The sequence below is a fragment of the Chelonoidis abingdonii genome, chromosome 5 (assembly GCF_003597395.2).
Source record: "Chelonoidis abingdonii isolate Lonesome George chromosome 5, CheloAbing_2.0, whole genome shotgun sequence".
In the NCBI taxonomy this organism is placed as follows: Eukaryota; Metazoa; Chordata; order Testudines; family Testudinidae; genus Chelonoidis; species Chelonoidis abingdonii.
The window spans coordinates 141,425,977-141,445,272 of NC_133773.1; positions in this window are offsets into that span (position 1 = coordinate 141,425,977).

Below are 19,296 nucleotides of genomic sequence, written 5' to 3' on the forward strand. Positions count from 1 at the left end.
GGACAAAGGATTGGTAGACACTGGCTCAGAGAAGAGGAAGGAGCATCATGGCTGCCACTCCAACTCTCTCCTGGGACCCTGGGCTTTAGCGTGAAACCCTCTAGCCTTTGTCATCCTGATCCTGAGAAATGTCCTGACCAGACCAGGCCAGAGAGAAGGATCCAGATGATCTCACCATCTCCACTAGCTCTGGCTAAAATCCCAAACACTGCCTGGGACATGAAACTTTACCTTCACCCCACACACACAAACACACACGTGTGTTCTTTTCCTTCTCCACCATATTTCTTATCTTTCCTATTACTCTCCGTGACACTCTGCACTCCACATTCACCATAGTAATATGATTATGATATAATTATGTGGCATCTTGTACAAAATATGCCTTGTAAGGTATCATTCTAAGAGTTTTGATCTGTTGAACATTAATATCTTATTGGGTTGTATGTGTTATCATTGTATGTGAAGTTAGGAAGTTTTGCTGTGTATGTGTTACTGAAAGATGTTGTGAAGTTGGAAACACCCATAGCTAGCCCTTTCAGGCACAACAGTGAAGAAGCTCGACAGTACTAATGGCCCATCAGCAAAGACAATGGACCATGGAAAAGGTTTGTCCTCACCTGGGAACATTTCAGCCAGCTTATGAGTAATGGCTGCTATAACTCAGCAAGGCATGTGACCAGATCACATGACACCAAACTCCATTTTGGTACCTGTATTTTTTCACAAACTGGGCTGGGAAACTTAGCCTGAAACAAAAGGTTCCCACCATATGGAGAAACTATATAAGGTGGGGAGTGACATCATGGTTTGCCTTCACTCCCCCAAACCTTAAAGAAGCTCTGGCAGACAAAGCACTCTGAACAGGGGAGGGCGATCCAAGCTGCAAGGCAGATGCAGCTTGTGTCTCAAGGATCTGTGAGCCTGCTTGTATCATTTATCTTTGAGTTTATCTTTATCATTTTTCATGAGTTTATCTTTGAAAACTCATGGCGAATGGGGGAGGTCCCGGATGACTGGAAAAAGGCTAATGTAGTGCCCATCTTTAAAAAAGGGAAGGAGGAGGATCCGGGGAACTACAGGCCAGTCAGCCTCACCTCAGTCCCTGGTAAAATCATGGAGCAGGTCCTCAAGGAATCAATTCTGAAGCACTTAGAGGAGAGGAAAGTGATCAGGGAACAGTTCAGCATCGGATCACCAATGGCAAGTCAGCCTGACTAACCTAGATTGCCTCTATGAGGAAATACTGGGTCTGTAGGAGTGGGAAATCAGTCATGTGTTATTCTTGACTTTAGCAAAGCTTTGATACGGTCTCCTACAGTATTGTCTGCCAGAAAGTTAAAGGAATGGGCTGGATGATTGACTAAAGATGGGTAGAAAGCTGGTAGATCGTCGCGCAATGGGTAGTGATCAACGGCTCCGTCTAGTTGGCAGGCGGTTTCAAGTGGAGTGCTCCAAGGTCAGTCCTGGGGCCGGTTTTGTTCATATCTTCATTAATGATCTAGAGGATGGCGTGGACGCACTCTCAGCAAGTTTGCAGATGAACACTAAACTTGAAGGAGTGGTAGATACGCTGAAGGTAGGGATAGGAACAGAGGGACCTAGACAAATTAGAGGATGGCCCAAAAGAAACCTGATGAGGTTCAACAAGGACAAGTGCAAAGTCCTGCAACTTAGGAGGGAAGAATCCCATTCAGTTACAAGACATTGACGAATGGCTAGGAAGCAGTTCTGCGAAAAAGGACCTAGGGGTTACAGTGGACGACGAATGCTGGATATCAGTCAACAGTGTGCCTTGTGCCAAGAAGGCTAATGGCATTTTGGGCGTGTAAAGTAGGGCATTGCCAGCAGAATCGAGGGATGTCATCATTCCCCTCATATTCGACATTGGCGAGGCCCCATCTGGAGTACTGTGTCCAGTTTTGGGCCCCACACTAACAAGGAGGAATGTGGGAAAATTGGAAAGAGTCCAGCGGAGGTACAAAAATGATTAGGGGCTGGAGAACAGACTTATAAGGAAAGGCTGAGGGACTGGGATTGTTTAGTCTACAGAAGAGAGAAGATGAGGGGGATTTGATAGCTGCTTTCACTACCTGAAGGGGGTTCCAAAAAGGAGGGCTCTAGACTGTTCTCAGTGGTGGCAGATGACAGAACAAGCGCAGTAATGTGCCGAGTTGCAGGCAGAGGTTTAGGTTGGATATTAGAAAAAACTTTTTCACTCAGAGAGTGGTGAAACACTGGAATGGGTTACCTAGGGAAGCGGTGGAATCTCCTTCCTTAGAGATTTTTAAGGTGAGGCTTGACAAAGCCCTGTCTGGGATGATTTAGTTGGGAACTGGTCCTGCTTTGAGCAGCGGGTTGGACTAGATGACCTCGTGAGGTCCCTTCCAACCCTGATATTCTATGATTCTATGATCATCAGTCAGGATAAGATATTGTTGATTCAAATCCTAACTAGTATATTAGGCTTAGTTTGTGTTTTTGTTTATTTGCAGATAATCTGCTTTGATCTGTTTGCTATCACTTATAGTCACTTAAAATCCATCTTTCTATAGTTAATAAACTTATTTTATGTTTTATCTTAACCAGTGTGTCTTTAAGTGAAGTAGTTGGGAAAATCTCAGCTTGGTTAACCCAGGCTCATTGCATATCTTCCCCACATTGAGGGGGAAACGAACTATATTGCGTTGTACAGATCCCTGGGTAGTACAAGATGGTATAATTCTGGGTTTATACTCCAGTAGAGGTGCAAGGCTGGGGAGCTGGAAGTTGGCTCGAGGGGAGGGGGGGGGGAGTCTCCTGTTTGTCCATGAGTGGCTTAGGTAAAGCATTCAGGTAATGGGTATGTGGCGCCACCTGCTGTCATGCTGGGTGAGAGCAGGGCTTGGTGAGGCTGGCTTAGTCACCAGCAAAGCAGTGTGAGAAAAGCCAGCCCAGCTGGATGGTTAAGGGGGCACAGTGCTTCCAACAGCTCCCAGGCTGCACCCCAGGGGTGACAACCCATCATACTCTCCTTTTTCCTTGTCTAATAAGACTCTGGCTTAGGTGGCAAAGACGGTGTATTTCACAACACTGCTGTAAGCCTGTGACCAAAAAGAGGTACTTGAAAGCATTGCCCTAAACCGCCCAATGCCGGTATGAGTTTGCCAGGTCTCAGAGTGGCTAATAAATCCATGGGCCATGCCTTTGTTTATCCAGTGGCGAGGTTGCAAGTAGGACATCAACAACAAAGACCGAAGCTGCATTTTCTATCTTTGCTGTTCTTTTTCCTCTCACTCTTGTGTGGATGTGTCTTCCAGGAAACAGGATCAGACTAACAACAACAGCAAGAACAATGACTCCAGTCCATCACAGATAACTTCTCATGTCTCCCAAAAGGACAGTTATTGCCATCTTTAATACCAACTAAAAGACTGCCAAACGGGGGAAAAGAGGAGAATCCTTCTAAAAACTCTGTCCTGCTGGAGGAAAGGGGTACAAGGGATGTTGTTAAAATGAAAGCCTCCCTTAATACTTACCCTCTCAAATGCTTTAAGCTTTTTTCCTCCTTTTCTGTATCTTTAATAAAAAATAAAGCTTTTTAATGGCATGTTTGCCGTGGTGCTAAGCAGGCTGAGGTCTCTGTATACCAAACCCCGAACCTCGTCTAACACTGGTTAATGTTGGACAGTGACAAGGTCATGTTAACACCCTTATACAGTCCATCAAAATTCCATCAAATCCAGATCATCAGCTCGTATCAGTTGGCATTGCTCCACTGAAGTCAACTCTAGGTCTGAAGTCAATGGACCAACACTGATTCATAACTGAGGATATGCCCAACAAAAAAATTCCCCAAGCCATTCTTCATGGAGAGATGCTTATAGCTTTCTTAACACTTTCCTCCTTGGGTGAATTGTTCAAAGCTCCCACAATTAGTTTGCATCCCTGTCTGTCATACACAGACACGTGGATTAGCTCGGTCACACTCTCAGAGCAGCATAATGCTGCTCTTAAAAGCATATCACCAATTAAAGCTAATCAGGAAACGTGTTTTATCTTCCTGGGAAATAGTTCAACAAGAATGAAAAAGGTTTCATTTTTTAATCAAAAATTTTCTTCAGAATTTTTTAGAGTTTTATCTAAAAACCCCAAAACTGATTTTATTTTTCAGGTTTTTTTTGTGGGAGGGGAATTGTTTTGTTGACTAAAGGATGAAAAAATCACCAGAAATAGGCATTCCCCACAGAAATTTCCATTTTGATTAAAAAAGCCATTTGCTTCAAAAAATGTGTCAACCAATAAATGTTGACCAGCTCCATTGCCAATGCCTCGTCCCTTCCTAACTAATGGTGTTCACACCCTCAGCCCGTTAATGCTTTAGAAATGGTGGGTTAATGCTTTGTTTCTTTTTAAGCAATATACTCATTAGTTCCTCCAATTCTCACACGGAGGTTCTCCATCGGATTGGCATCGCAGCATCTGCCCTGGGTTGTTTACAGTGAATATGGAATCGACATCATCTCAGCATGACAAGCAAGTTCAGGCTCTATTCGAGCTGTATCTTGCTCGTACTGTTCTATGGCTCTGAAACATGGACACTACGCTGCCCAGACTGGGCAAAGTTGGAGGCTTTCCATGCAAAATGCCAACATTATATATTGTGCATAAAGTGGATTTACTTCATTTGTAATGCAGATGTTTACAGTCGCTCCAGTCTACAGACTGTCGGAGCCATTGTCCACAGATAACATCCTATGCTTTTTGGACATGTGAGAATGCCACAAACCATTCCGGCAAATTTTGTTCTCCGGGTGGCTTGTAACATTTGGGATAAAATTCCACCAGCTGAGGGGTGGAGGCAGCCCAGAGACAGACCCCCTATTACATAGAATCATAGAAGATTAGGGTTGGAAGAGACTTCAGGAGGTCATCTAGTCCAACCCCCTGCTCAAAGCAGGACCAACACCAAATAAATCGTCCCAGCAAGGACTTTGTCAAGCAGGGGTCTTAAAAACTTCTAAGGATCGAGATTCCACCAGCTGCCTAGGTAACCCATTCCAGTGCCTCACCATCCTCCTAGTGAAATAGTGTTTCCTAATATCCATCCTAGACCTCCCCCACTGCAACTTGAGACCATTGCTCCTTGTTCTGTCATCAGCCACCACTGAGAACTGCCGAGCTCCATCCTCTTTGGAACCCCCCTTCAGGTAGTTGAAGGTTGCTATCAAACATGGATTCATCAAGTCTGTTCTGATGTTGGACTCTCAGGCTGTCAAACCCTTGCGGCTGCACAGGAACGGACCAAATGGCGAATGACCACTACGGCTGACCGTTCGGCTAAGCATTGAAGAAGATGATCATCTTCTCACTCCTGTTTGTGTCTGTCCAGCCACATAGCTCCTAATCTGGATCAGCGTTCACATCACTGTCCCCATCAATACCCGGCCTGGGCCAGGGAAGCTAATGATCCAACCAGCGGACAAAATTCAGTGATGAATCCTGATCATGCACCACCTAAGGCACGTTGCACATATGCTAAGAAGAAGTGTAGCTTCATTGGCCTCAGTGGAACTACCTCAGTTTAAACCAGTTGAGGGAATGGCCATAAATTTATCTATGAGGCTTTAATCTCTCTCTGTCTGGACCCTTCTCTTCTGTCCAAACACAGACCCATGAACATTCCCCACACTGTCAAAAACCTGGATATGAGTTAATCTTCGGGACCATGAACTCTTTTCAGAGGGACCTCTGCCACAAGAAACATGTTCAAGAGGGGCCTGAGCTGAGTAACAAAGCTCCATGCTTCGACTCCTACCCACCCCTGTGGCTCAGCCATGCACAGCCACTGGGCCAGCATGTACCACACTCACACACATACCGCTCCTTTCATTCTGAAGGCTTCCAGAGCAGTTCCAAGAATGATGCACAATGATACTGTCCCTATGGAACAACATATCCACCAGTGAAATCCATCCACCTCATGGATGGAATTCAACTGCTTATTTTAACAACACGCAGCAACGTTACAGAGCCGCTTAGGCCTGGAAGCGAAGGAGAATATGCAGAAGCTGCAGGAAGCTCTTGGGAAGCAGATTGTGATCATCCATGTTGGAATTAGGCTAGGATACGAGAGTTGACCCTCCCCTGCAATTCTTGTGAAAAGCCCCTCGTATTCTCCTGGCTGAGTCTTGAGCTGCGACTCTCATGGCCCATAGCTAGGTGAGCCAGAAATCAAGATTCACTGGCCATGGCATAAAAAAAATCTTTTGTGAACACAGTGATGCACCGGTTCCAGCCAGCGCCCTGCGGCATTAAATGCATGCCCAGAGCTGATCAACACACACAGGCAAGGTGTGAGAGGAACAGGCCATGGGTGACCCTTGCTAGAAATCTGCTAAGAGTGACAGGAGCAGCCATCAAGCAGTCCCGGTCCTAACCGGAATTTAAAGTTGTTTTTACATCTCTCCACCAGCCTAGCCTGTGTCACTAACCCCGTCACATCGCCGTGGCATGTGTAATCAACCTAATCTTTCCTCAAAACTCATTTTCATCCCTTATCAGCCAGGGCTGAAAGGGCCATATTAAAAAGCAACTTTGCCTATATGTGCATGTGCACTCAGAAGATAAATGTAATCACTGGGACTGATTAACTAGTAAACTCATTTCCAGAATCTGCTAATTGTTCTTACAGAGGCGACAGCATGCTGATGAATTAGCAATAGCTTACTGGAGCAGTCCCAGGTCCTGTCTGTAGGACTTAATTTCCCTGCTGTAGTAATATGTTTACTAAGCCACAGATTTGACGGTCTTATCTTTGTTTCCTTGTTTATGGAAAAATATAACACAATGGGCCCCCCATGAAAAAATACTCATGGAGAGGGTCGTGCAGGAAAACTTGTCTACCAGCATGAAGGATGGGTTCAGATCTCACTGCTGACACCATGGTGTGTGGAATCACAGTCCATCTCAAACACGGGGGATGTATTGAATAAAACAGCTACAATGATAGACACACAGGCTTCCACACAGCCTGAGTGCCAGCTTTGTTTCCTGGGTTCACCAAGGCCACACCCTGCCTGGAATTCTGTAGAGCACACAGAGACATCTCATGGTTGAATGACATGCTGTAGAAACCATTACAGATGTCAACCCTGCAGTTTGAAGCATGAGAAGGAAGCAAAGTTGCCACCACCATTTATCAGTGAACTGGAGGAAGAGACAACATGAGCCAAGGTTTGTTTCCCACCAATCCAGTGTGAACATTTTGGTCATTTTAGTAAAATTCATGTAAGTTTGGGCTTGGGGGGAATGAAGTGGTGTTATCCTGATTGAGTGACAACAGAACCATGCTTTACAGGCTCTGGGTGAGGGGGTCACTAGAACTAAGGCCTCTGTCTTGCACTACTAGGTAGTGGAGCTTGGACACACGCTAGAAAGAGGAGGGAAGAGGTTTTACCTTCTAGCAAGAAGGATTTCCCAGGTAGCAGACGGCTCAAGGCTCCCACATGCCCTCAGTCCCTCTCCACTGAACACTTTGGGTATGTCTTTCCTTTGTGCTAGCATGTTAAAAATAAAAGCATTATAATATATATGGAGATATACCTATCTCATAGAGCTGGAAGGGATGCTGAAAGGTCATTCAGTCCAGCCCCCTGCCTCCACTAGCAGGATCAAGTACTGATTTTGCCCCAGATCCCTAAGTAGCCCCCGCAAGGACTGAACTCACAACCCTGGGTTTAGTAGGCCAATGCTCAAATGACTGAGCTATCCCTCCCACAAGGGGCTAGCTGTCCTAGGTATGAGCCTATCCGAGGCTGCAGCTAGCCCCTCCCACAGCTCACACCTTTCAGCTCGGTCAGGGTGAGCGTGGGTATATCTCCCCATGCTGGGAATTTCACCCTCTAGCGCCAGTGCAGACACACCCCTTGCCAGGAGGGGGCAGCGGCAAGGTAGCTTTTCACTGAAGGAGCAGGAGAGCTGAGTGAACTCTGCCGAGCCGCCCACACCCAGCACCAATAAAATGGAAACCACAGTAGCTGGTGAAGCCTCAGGGGTGGAACCAGCAGCACTGCCCCCTAGAGGATGGAGCTGGACCTGCACAAGTGCACTGTTGGACTCTCGGCCTTTACTATCCACTGATGACACACCGCAAGTGGGGAGGGAGAAGTGATGTGTTAAGGGGACGGTTGTTTGCAGACACTCTCACCAGCTGGTGGGGAACTGAGGGGAAAGGACATGGTCAAAGACACTAAGAAGTGAGCGCTGGAATGAATAGCTATATAAATATATCGCTGATTTAATGCCGCTGTGTTCCTCCACATTCCTGTGTTCCCTTCATGAAGTTTCCCTTGTTTCTCACACACACTCAGTGCTTGCGAGAGGGGTGGGATGGCCTGTTAAGGGTGCCCAGGGAAGGGATTTAGTTTTTCCCATGTTTATGACCAGGGGCTCCCGATGGTAGGGTTTTTAGTTTTAAGAGGACTCCCCTAAATATCTGAACCTGGTCCATTTTGCCATTGACAACCCTTGGCAGAAGGCCGGTGCAGGACAGGCAGACATGCTTGGGTACTGGTATTATTTGCCATGTAGCACTAGGGGTGGGCATCATGCTAGACAGACCACTTAAAAATGGTGGGGGTGTAGTGTAGTGGACTCGCCACTGGCCTGCCCCTTGTGGATGGGTGTGGAATTGCAGGGTCTTTTCCTCTAGCGCACCCTACAGACAGTCACTCCAGCCTGCCTCTTCTCATGTTTCAGCCTTCTTTAAAGTCTTATCCCATCCAGGGTGGCCGAAAGTCCAGCAAACAATAATCCCACAGCTTCAAGCCAAGTCACAGTTCACACATCCTTCCACCTGTGGTCTCTGAGGTCTTCACACCACCTTTTTCCAGTGGACAGTAGGGAAACCCAGGCCTTCCCTCTCCTCTGCATTCCAGCCTAGGGGCCCTACAGTGAGCTGCCTATTCTGGTCAGCCTATTCTGGCCCCCAGCTTCCTTCATGGGGTTCTGCCTCCCTCAGCCAATCCACAGACCATTCCCACAGACCCTTCCTAGGCTCACTGCATTCCTCAGGTGCCCTGAGACCTCGCGCTTCATCCTTCTCTCAGGGCCAAGCTCACAGGAACTCTCGAACAAATTCCAAACCAAAAGGGCAGCTTTAAACCACTTCCGCCCTTCCAGGGCTTGAATGTCTTCACCAGTCAGCCCTGCTGTTCTGCTCCTCAGCTGAACGCTGACACCCAGGACTACCTCCTTGGAGTCCTGCCTCTCTTTTGAGGCACCTGTGGCCCCCCAGGCAGCTAACTCTCCTCCTGGGACTTTTCTCAATTCTCTCTCCTGACTTCAGTCAGAGCATTCCCCAAGCAGGAACTCCCAACCTCCTCTGTCCTGGGTCTCTAATAAAGATCTCAGTCCTTTTAAGGAAACCTGACAGCTTTCCAGGTGGACCTGCTAACAGCTTGGGAACATGCTGTAGGGGACAATCCCACAGTGGATGAGGATGGACCATAGGGGTTAATAACCCATCTCCCCTTTTCTATACTATAGGTCTGTGAAAGGAGGAAGCAGGACAGAGAGGAACCTGGTTTGTGGATCTTGGGCTGCCCCTGAATTCAACACTAGTACTAGGCCCACTCAGACCTCGCACACAGACCACCCAATACTGACCTAGGAGGCCAGGAACTTGAACTCAGATCAACACAACTTCAAACTGGGCTGGCCTTGGTTCCTAGCTTCTATCATAAAGCTGCGGCGTGGTAGTGAATCCGTGTCTTGCAATGGGCTGGGATAAGACTTGCTCTTTGTCACAGCTCAGCTTCCATCCAAGGCTGAACAGTCCCTGAGCACCTCCCTAGTGGTTAATATAGGTCAAAGTCCCACTGTTTTCCCCCCTCTGGAAATCCCACTAGCCAATGGAGTTCCAGGAGGAGAACATTCCAGGACGGGGAGTTTCTCCTGCTGAGACACCGTAGGTTTCCAATCCCGGCATTGCCGTCAATCAGCACCGCACGTTGTGCTCCGCTCAAGTAGCACTTGATGGTCAAAGCCGCGGAAGTGTTCATAGCACACTGCATCCTGACATCAAAACACTGTGCAGGGCCTGGTTCAAAACCATGACACCCTCCCTCTTAGATCAGTAACAGCCAGCGGTAATTCCTGTAACGCTGTCGGAGCTCCAACGGACCAACTGACAGTGCCATTAAAAAGCCTGGCTCTGATGTTCCTCTCATGGGTGTCTATCAGCCACAGTCCATGTGGTTACTCTGGATTTATACCGGGGTAACTGACAGATGCCTCTGCCCCATTGGCTCCAATGAACCCTGGAGCTGGCAATGCCTAGCACCTCGCAGGATCAAGTCACACCCAGAAGCCTGCTGGGCTACAGCCAGTCAGAGGAGGGGAAAGCAGTGCTCAAATAAATGGCCTGTTTACTGAGACTAAGATCTTTAGGCCGGGGCTGTCCCCCTATGTACAGGGCCTAGCACAATAAAAACCTGTGCGGCCAGGATTAAGACAATCCCTGCCCCTGAAGAGCTGACAGTCAATCAGCCCCTTAGTCCCCTTCCCCAGGAATAGGCTAGCGCTTTGCGTTAGTTGTCTTTCCCATTCTGGTCCATGTTTCTTGAAGTGTGATTGTGTGATGGACGCACCGGCCCACTTAAGGAGCTACAGTGGAACCTCTGAGCAGCCCCGGAGGTTCTGCACCATCTCTGGCTGTTTTGCTGGCCAGCATTGGCGGTCCGGCCAGGATATCTGCTTGCCAGGTTATGCCAGGTGTGAATCTGTCCACAGATCTCTGTGCTCTTCAGAAAAGTATCCAATACCTGTGGAGATGTTTTGACCCATCTGGATTGCTTGACCATAAATAAAATAGTCATTAAATGTAATGTAACAGGAATAGAATTGAAGAGTGCTGAAAACCAGCCATTTGTTTAAAATGTCTTGTCTCCCGAAGAGGAAAGGAGGCCCACAATGTATGAGGATGCGCCATGAATCAGGCATACACGCACACACACACACGCATGCACACGCACACACCCTTAGCCTCATTTCCTCCACTCAGAAATCAGTGATGGGCAAACCTTAGAAAAATCTGGAGGATGGGTCTTTAAGTGCACCCAAAAGATTAGAAACCATTCGAACTTACGGGCTGATGGAAGAGGTTGTGCAAACAGACTCATTTGCTGAGGTTCTATTTTAAGGATTCCAGCTGAGCTCAGGATACTTCTGTCATTTCATTTCGCTCCTTCTGCAGCAGATCCTGGCAGGACTCAAGGGAGCACAGAGATGCATGAAACTGGAGATGGGTCTGGAAAGAGCCAACCACGTTTTTTCTAACCTCAGGAGGTTACTCACTGGCTCAAATTTGATCGGTGTGTTGGCTGGAGTGCTGAGTCAGTTCTTGAATCTAGCTGTAGCATGCTACTAAAATCTGTTCTATGTCCCCTTCTAATGTCTGGCCCAAAAGAAGATCACAGCCTATCATTACTAATAGCAGCGTGTCTTTAGGTCAAGTGGTAGAAGTCCCAGGCATGGGGATCATGATATTGAAATAGTTACAAAGTCTGTGTGCAGATGCAAAGTTCAGGGACATTTGGATTGTGGCTCAGCCTGGTCCCATTCATAAAGCTGAACTCTGACTCAGATTTGCACGTATCAGAGGGGTAGCCGTGTGAGTCTGGATCTGTAAAAGCAGCAAAGAGTCCTGTGGCACCTCATAGACTAACAGACGTATTGGAGCATGAACTTTCGTGGGTGAATACCCACTTCGTCGGATGCATGTTGGAGATGTTCCCATTTGGGGGTTTGGTCCAGGTCCTTCCCTTTTGTGTCCCAGGCAGTTCAGGCATCTCAAAATAGAAATGAACATTGCTATCTGGGTTCCCTTGGGAGTTGTTTTCATCCACTTGCTTTTTCCAAAGGATTGGAGTATTTGTGCTAGAAAATCCTATTTCTCCATTAAATGTCTCCCCCATGCAGCAGCAGCATCTATTTGTTTACCGGTCTTATTTTAGACCTGAGTATTTAACCAATATTGCTCTCTTGGTGAGAGTTTTTTCCCCCATCAATGGCAAAATTGCATGTGAATTCTGAATTTTCCAGTTAATTGAACAAGCTTAAGCACCCAGCAATACAAGCAGCCCCGGTACCATACATATGCTTTATTCTGCCGTTCCTCAGGGGCATGTATTAAAATAGTCAGAAGGAAAAAAAGAAAGACACTTGCAGTTTCTCTTAGAGTTGCCTCCTCTGTAATCCTGTTTAATCACCAGCATCCTCTGCTGTTCTACATTTTAGGAGGTTGCCAATCAAAACCACAGAAGCAACACTGGGATACAATTGAGCTGGCCAGAGAATGGGATTCCTGTTCTGCTGGAAATTCCAAAATATTAACCCAAAAACTCATTTGGAAATGGAACAAAAATGAAAACTCCCATGGAAAGGGGAACCCCCAAATTTGGTTTAGAAAAAGTGGGAGCTTTGGGAGCCCCGATTCTGGGATGGTCCTGCTCCAGCTATGGAGAACCTGGGACTCCAGGCTGCTGAGGATCTGTGGAGTCGGGGAACCCAGATCCACCAGGCAAGATGGCAAGGGTGCAGGAGCTAGACAGATGAACTGGTGGGAAAGCAGGCCAGGTTCCAACAGAATCATAGAAATGAAGGGTTGGAAGAGATTACAAGAGGTCATCAAGTCCAACCCCTCTACACTGAGGCAGGACCAAGTAAACACAGAGTATCCCTGCCAGGTGTTTGTCCAACCTGTTCTTAAACACCTCCAATGGTGGGGATTCCACAATCTGTCTTAGTAACCTGTCCCAGAGCTTAACTAGCCTTAGATATTAGGAAAAATTTTCTAACTCTAACTTAAATTTCTCTTGAAGCAGATTAAGCCCAATATCTTACCTTCAGTGGACATAGCAAACAATTGGTCACTATCTTCTTCATAACTGGCCGTGACGTATTTGAAGACTTATCAGATCCACTCTCAGTCTTCTATTCTCAAGACTAAACTTACCCAGTTTTTTTTTTTAAATCTTTCCTTATAGGAGAGGTTCTCTAAATCTTGTATCATGTGTGTTGCTCTCCTCTGGACTCTCTTCAATTTGTTCACATCTTTCCTCAAGCATGAAGCCCTAGCTGGGGCCTCAGGAGAGCTGAGTAAAGTGAGATCCTTCCCTCCCATGTCTTACATACAACACTCTGTTCATACACCACAGACTTATATTAGCCTTTTTCACAACTGCATCACATTGTTGACTCCCATCCAATCTCTGATCCATTATAACCCCCAGATCCTCTTTAGCAATACTACTGCCTAGCCAGTTATTCCCCATTTTGTAGTTCATTTGATTTTTAACTTCCTAAGTGAAGTACTTTGAGTGAAAACAACGAGGACTACTTGTGGCACCTTAGAGACTAACAAATTTATTTGGGCATAAGCTTTCGTGGGCTATAGCCCACTTCAGTACATGCATGGAGTGGAAAAAAACAGTAGGCAGGTATATATACACAGTACATGAAAAGATGGGAGTTGTCTTACCAAGTGTGGGGGGTCAGTGCTAATGAGACAATTCAATTAAAGTGGAAGTGGGCTATTCTCAAGAGCAGAATACCAAGGGAGGAAAAATCGTGATCCCTCACTCTCATAGACCTTGGGAAACTGGCCAGACCTCACTAACAAACAGCTCCCCAACCTGAAGCAAATACTCGCCAACAATTACGCACCACACAGCAAAAACACTAACCCAGGAACCAATCCCTGCAACAAACCCTGTTACCAAACCTGTCCACATATCTATTCAAGGCACACCATCATAGGACCTAACCACATCAGCCACGCCTTCAGGGGCTTGTTCAACTACACATCTACCCACGTGATATATGCCATCATGTGCCAACCATGCCCCTCTGCCATGTACATTGGCCAAACCAGACAGTCTCTACGCAAAAGAATAAATGGACACAAATCAGATGTGAAAAATTATAACATTCAAAAACCAGTCGGAGAACACTTCAGTCTCCCTGGACACTCAATAACAGACCTAAAAGTGGCAATTCTTCAACAATAAAAACTTCAAAAACAGACTCCAACGAGAAACTGCAGAACTGGAACTAATTTGCAAACTGGACACCATCAGATTAGGCCTGAATAAAGACTGAGAGTGGCTGGGACACTACAAAAAACTAATTTCCCCCTCCTGTTACTCATACCTTCTTGTCAGTTGTTTGAAATGGGCCACCCTGTTTACATTGGCCTCATTACCATTACAAAGGTGATTTTTCCTCCCTTGTCACTGAGTGGCCCCTGGTTTTTGTATTGTCTGAAAGGGTAAAATAGCACTAACTTTATTCACTGCGTCCACATGATTCATGATTTTATAGATCTCTATCATATCCCCCTTAGTCATCACTTTTCTAACTGAACAGCCCTAATCTCTTTTAGTTTCTCCTCATAGGGAAGCTGTTCATATTCTTGATCATCATTGTTGCCCTTCTCTGAAACTTTTCCAGTTCCACTATATCTTTTCTTGAGATGGGGCAACCACATCTGCACGCAAGATGCAGGCATGCCAGAGATTTATACAGAGGCAATATGACATTTTCTGTCTTATTTTCTATGCCTTTCCTAATAGTTCCTAACATAGTTCTAGCCTTTTTGACAGCTGCTGTATGTTAAATGGAAACTTTCAGAGAACTATCTGCAGAGACTCCCAGATGTCTTTCTTGGGTAGTAGCAGCTAATTTAGAACCCATCACTGTCTATGTAGAGTTGGGATTATTTTTTCCAGTGCACATTACTTTGCGCTTATCAGTGTTGAATTTCATCCTCCATTTCGTTGCCCAGTCACCCAGTTTTGGGAGATCCCTTTCAAACTCCTCGCAATCAGCTTTGGACTTACCTACCTTGAATAATTTTGTATCATCTGCAAACTTTGCCACTTCATTCTTCACCCTCTTTTCCAAATCATTAATGTCTATGTTGAACAGCACAGGTCCCAGTATAGATCCTTGGGGGACCCCGCTGTTCTCTTCATTGTGAAAACTGACCATTTATTCCTACCCTTTGTTTTCTATCTTTCAACCAGTTACTGATCCATGAAAAGATCTTCCCTCTTATCCCATGGCTAGTTGGTATCTATAAGAGTCTTCATGAGGGACCTTGACAAAGGCTTTCTGAAAATCCAACTATGCTATATCAACTGGTATAGCACGCTTCCTGACCCCTCAAAGAATGGGTGAAGAACAATTTCCTCTTACAAAAACCATGTTGGCTCTTCCCCAACAGACTGTTTTTATCTAGGTGTCTGATAAGTCTCATATTTCTCTTCTTCATTATAGTTTCTACCACTTTGCCTGGTACAGAAGTTAGGTTTACTGGCCTGTATTTGCATTAGTTACCTTTCGGTCACCTGGTACGGAGGCTGATTTCAGTGCTAGGTTACATCCTACAGTTAGTAGTTCTGCAATTTTATATTTGCGTTCCCACAGAACTCTTGGGTGAATCCCATCTCGTCCTGGTGACTTATTCCTGTTTAATTTACCAATTTGTTCCAAAATCTCTTCTGTTCACATCAGTTTGGGACAGCACTTCAGATTTGTTGCCGAAAAAGAATGGCTCTGATATGGGTCTTTCTCCCCCCTCGCCACCGTCCCCATCCTCTCCAGTGAAAAATCAGTGCAGAGAACTGTTAGCATCTCTGCAATGTCCTTGTCTTTCTTGAGTGCACCTTTAATACCTTTGTCATCTAGTGGTCCTTCATCTGTTTGGCATACTTCCTGCTTCTGATCTACTTTTTATTTTTTTTTTAAATGTACTGCTAGTTTTAGCATCTTTAGCAAATTGCTTCTCAAATTCTCTCTCAGTCTGCCTTCTTATATGTTTATATTTCACTTGCTGGAGTTGGCTGTTTCCTATTTTCCTTAGTAGGATTTCACATCCAATGTGTAAAGGATGCTTTTTTACTCCATGCTGGCATGCTGTTGGTCCTCCTGCTGTCTTTTTTGATTTGGGATATACATTTAGTCTGAGCCTCTACGATGGTGTTATTATGTGGTCTCCATGCTGCGTGCAGGCATTTTACTCTTTTAATTTTTACTCTTTTACTCTTTTTAATTTCCGGCTCATTGACTTCAGTGGAGCTAATCCTGGGGTAAGGGTACTATTCAAGATGAGTCTGTGTATCCGATTACGGTCCATGGAAATTGGAGTCTCATGCAGTCCATCCCTGATCCTCCTTCAAGAACTAGGTAGACAGACACCAGGACTGCATTTACATAAAACAGTCCAGTCAAGCATGTTAGTCAGAGCATCTTAACCCTTGACTAGCTAAAGGAAGGGCATTGTGCAAGGCCATGAGGAACCAGGGACTCCTTAATACATGGCCGACATCTTCTAACTTGCCACAGTGGCAAAAGAGGGAGTCACAAAGGCCCCACTTATAGTCATTAGTGGCACATCCGGCCACTCCACACCTAAAGCAACTGAGATTTACCCAAGATGGCCAGCCAAAGCCAAGGGCTGGACTGTTGGGTTGGTCACAAGACAGCCTGTTTGACGCTTGCTCCTGCCACCTCGTACACAAACTGGAGGTGATATCAAGGCTCCACAGGGGAATTGTCCAAATGGGGAGACCTGAGCTGAGATGGTAACTGGGTAGATTAAACACATCTCTAAAGAGGGGTAGGTGTGTATGTCTTGCGCCTTAGGGAGAAAATTCTGCAGGATGCCGTGTCACCTAATGCCAGGAGGTGGACAGAATTGGCAGCCAGGCCAGGTCGGTTGGTGTCACAGTACCTGTTATCAGACACGTGGTTTCATTCAGCAGAGTGTCTAGTAGTCCTGTGTGAGAACAGCTGAGCTACCTCATGCAGCAATACTCTGCTACAGAAAGCAAGACCAGCATTTCGGGGTACTTCCACACTATGATAAGAAACCTGCTGCATTGAGGCTCACAGCCTCCCCTATCATGGGGTCTCAGCAACCCAAACTCAAACATCTACACGACAATTTTATAGCCCTGCAGCCCAAGCCCCGCAAAGCCAAGTCAGCTAACCAGGGCCAACTGCAGCCATGCCACGGGTCTTTCCTTGCAGTGTAACATACCCTTAGTCTCCGCACATTGTCTTCCCAGGTGGAACTAGGTGGTTTGGTGATCAGGTGGTTCTTGTCTTTATTTTCAGCAAGGTCTTGGTAAGGTGGTTCCTTAGTTATTACCCAGGATAACATCCAGCGTGTCCATCCAGGAAGATGTTGAGCTATTCGTTGGCCTTTATTTGGTATGGATGAAAGCAGCTGGAAACTATCTTTTTGGTACTAGGTTTAAGCCTCCATCATTCACAACAGTGGGCCATCTCTCAGGACTTCTTCTAGGTGACTGAAGTCCTGATCCTGTACTGCCAGACAAATGTCATTTAAATTCTGGTTGGCATGGACTCCCAAGCGATCTCTTCCATGGTTATTCCATGCAGCACATTTTTCAGAGGTTTTTCCCGTCTAGTGGCAGGTTTCAAGGACAATACAATGGTGTTTCCATGCCTCTGGGGAGACTAATCAACACCCCAAAACATTTCACCACTAGCAAATGCATCCTCATACTCAACCTATGTTTTCTATTTCTTGGTTTCAACCTGCTGCCCTTTGGGTCACCCTAAACCAACCCTCTCCCTCCTATGGATTCATACCTTTCAGACACTAGCAGGTGGTTAGTTACCTTATCTCTCTTTAACCCAACTCTGCAGTGTCTACTCTGTTCATTTCTCCAAATCTCTGAAATTCCTCCCAATTTTTCCCTCCCTTAAAAGAGTTAAAAAACTGAATACCAAAACCACCCAAGCTGCTCCCAGAAAGGGGTTTCCAAGTGGACTCGGATGCTGTTGCCAGATCACATTTGCATCCCATTGTTCCTGTCCATGTGGCGGATGATTCTTTAGTCACAAAGCATTTACTTTCTCCACCAGGACTGTCATCCAGCGTTTACTCCGGTGCTGCAGAAAAACAGGATGCCAGCCAGGCAGGTTAGCCAAGGTGGGCAAATGCAGAAACAACTCATTTCCTGCCTGGCATCAGGTGTCATAAATTTATTAACACTCAGACAAGCCTGACACCTCAGTGACAAAATATAATTTCCTTAACCAAATGCCTTAACAGCCCTTGACACAAAAAATTAGACTAAATTACATTGTTTTAAAGGAGCAGATGGGGAATGCTAAACATTTACCCAGGGAAACAGGCCACTTATATTACCATGCTTCATTACGGCTGCCAGCCAACAGTGCTGGAGACCTAATGCCTTCCATTAGCAAGCCAAAGCCTCATGTAAAGAACCATCCCTGGGTACTGTGCTGCACTAAAGAAACAAACATCTTAACCCCTCAGTTAACAGAGCAGATGGGGGGGTCAGGCATTATAGTGAGGTGCTATTGATCGTTAACCAATTAATAGCTGTGAGACAGCTACCTGACAAATGGGTGTTGCAGATGCTGTAGGCATATCAGTGTCAGAGGAGGTTATAAGCAACCTATTGACCAGTTGGACTCTGTAACAATCCGTAACAACTGACTAGCCATTTGTTAAAACACCAGGTAAGCATCATTATCCTTTTATAAACTACACCTCTACCCCGATAGTCGTCGTTCTCGAGAGCCAAAAATCTTACTGCGCTATAGGTGAAACAATGTTATATCGAATGCGCTTTGATCCGCGGGAGTGTGCAGCCGCCGCCCCTCCAGAGCACTGCCTTACCACATTATATCTGAATTCGTGTTTATTGGGTTGCGTTATATCGGGGTAGAAGTGTATTTGTACATAGACTCTTAACCTAAAGTGTGAGTTACCTCCCATACAGAGAATTAGGCAGTGCCTACTGGCTCAGACTGGGGCATTCTGCCAGAAAGGGTCAGTATCCCAGCCTCAGGATAAGTGTGCTCCAGTAATAGGTCCCTGAACGAGCGCTCAGAAGCCCTGGGGGGTCTCATCCCTGCTCTGCTGGGTGAAAGTCCCTTCACTGCTCTGTCACTCAGTTTCTCTGCCTGTAAAACAGGGATCATGATGTTTTCTTTGTCAAGTGTTTTGCGATGCCTGGGGGACAAGTGCTATAGAGAAACTAGGTATTATTAGTAATCAGTTCAGCAGACTAGGTAGCATGACTCTTGGGTTCTCTTCTGAAACTCAGTCCCCAACGTGCTGTGTGAACAAGTCACTCGACCTCCCCTGGAAAAGGAAGGCCATGATCTTTCTCTCAGATGGGCATAGTAGGGTCTTATTAAGCTTTGTAAATGTAAGCAGGGTGTGAATGAGCTCTCCGCTGACATCTA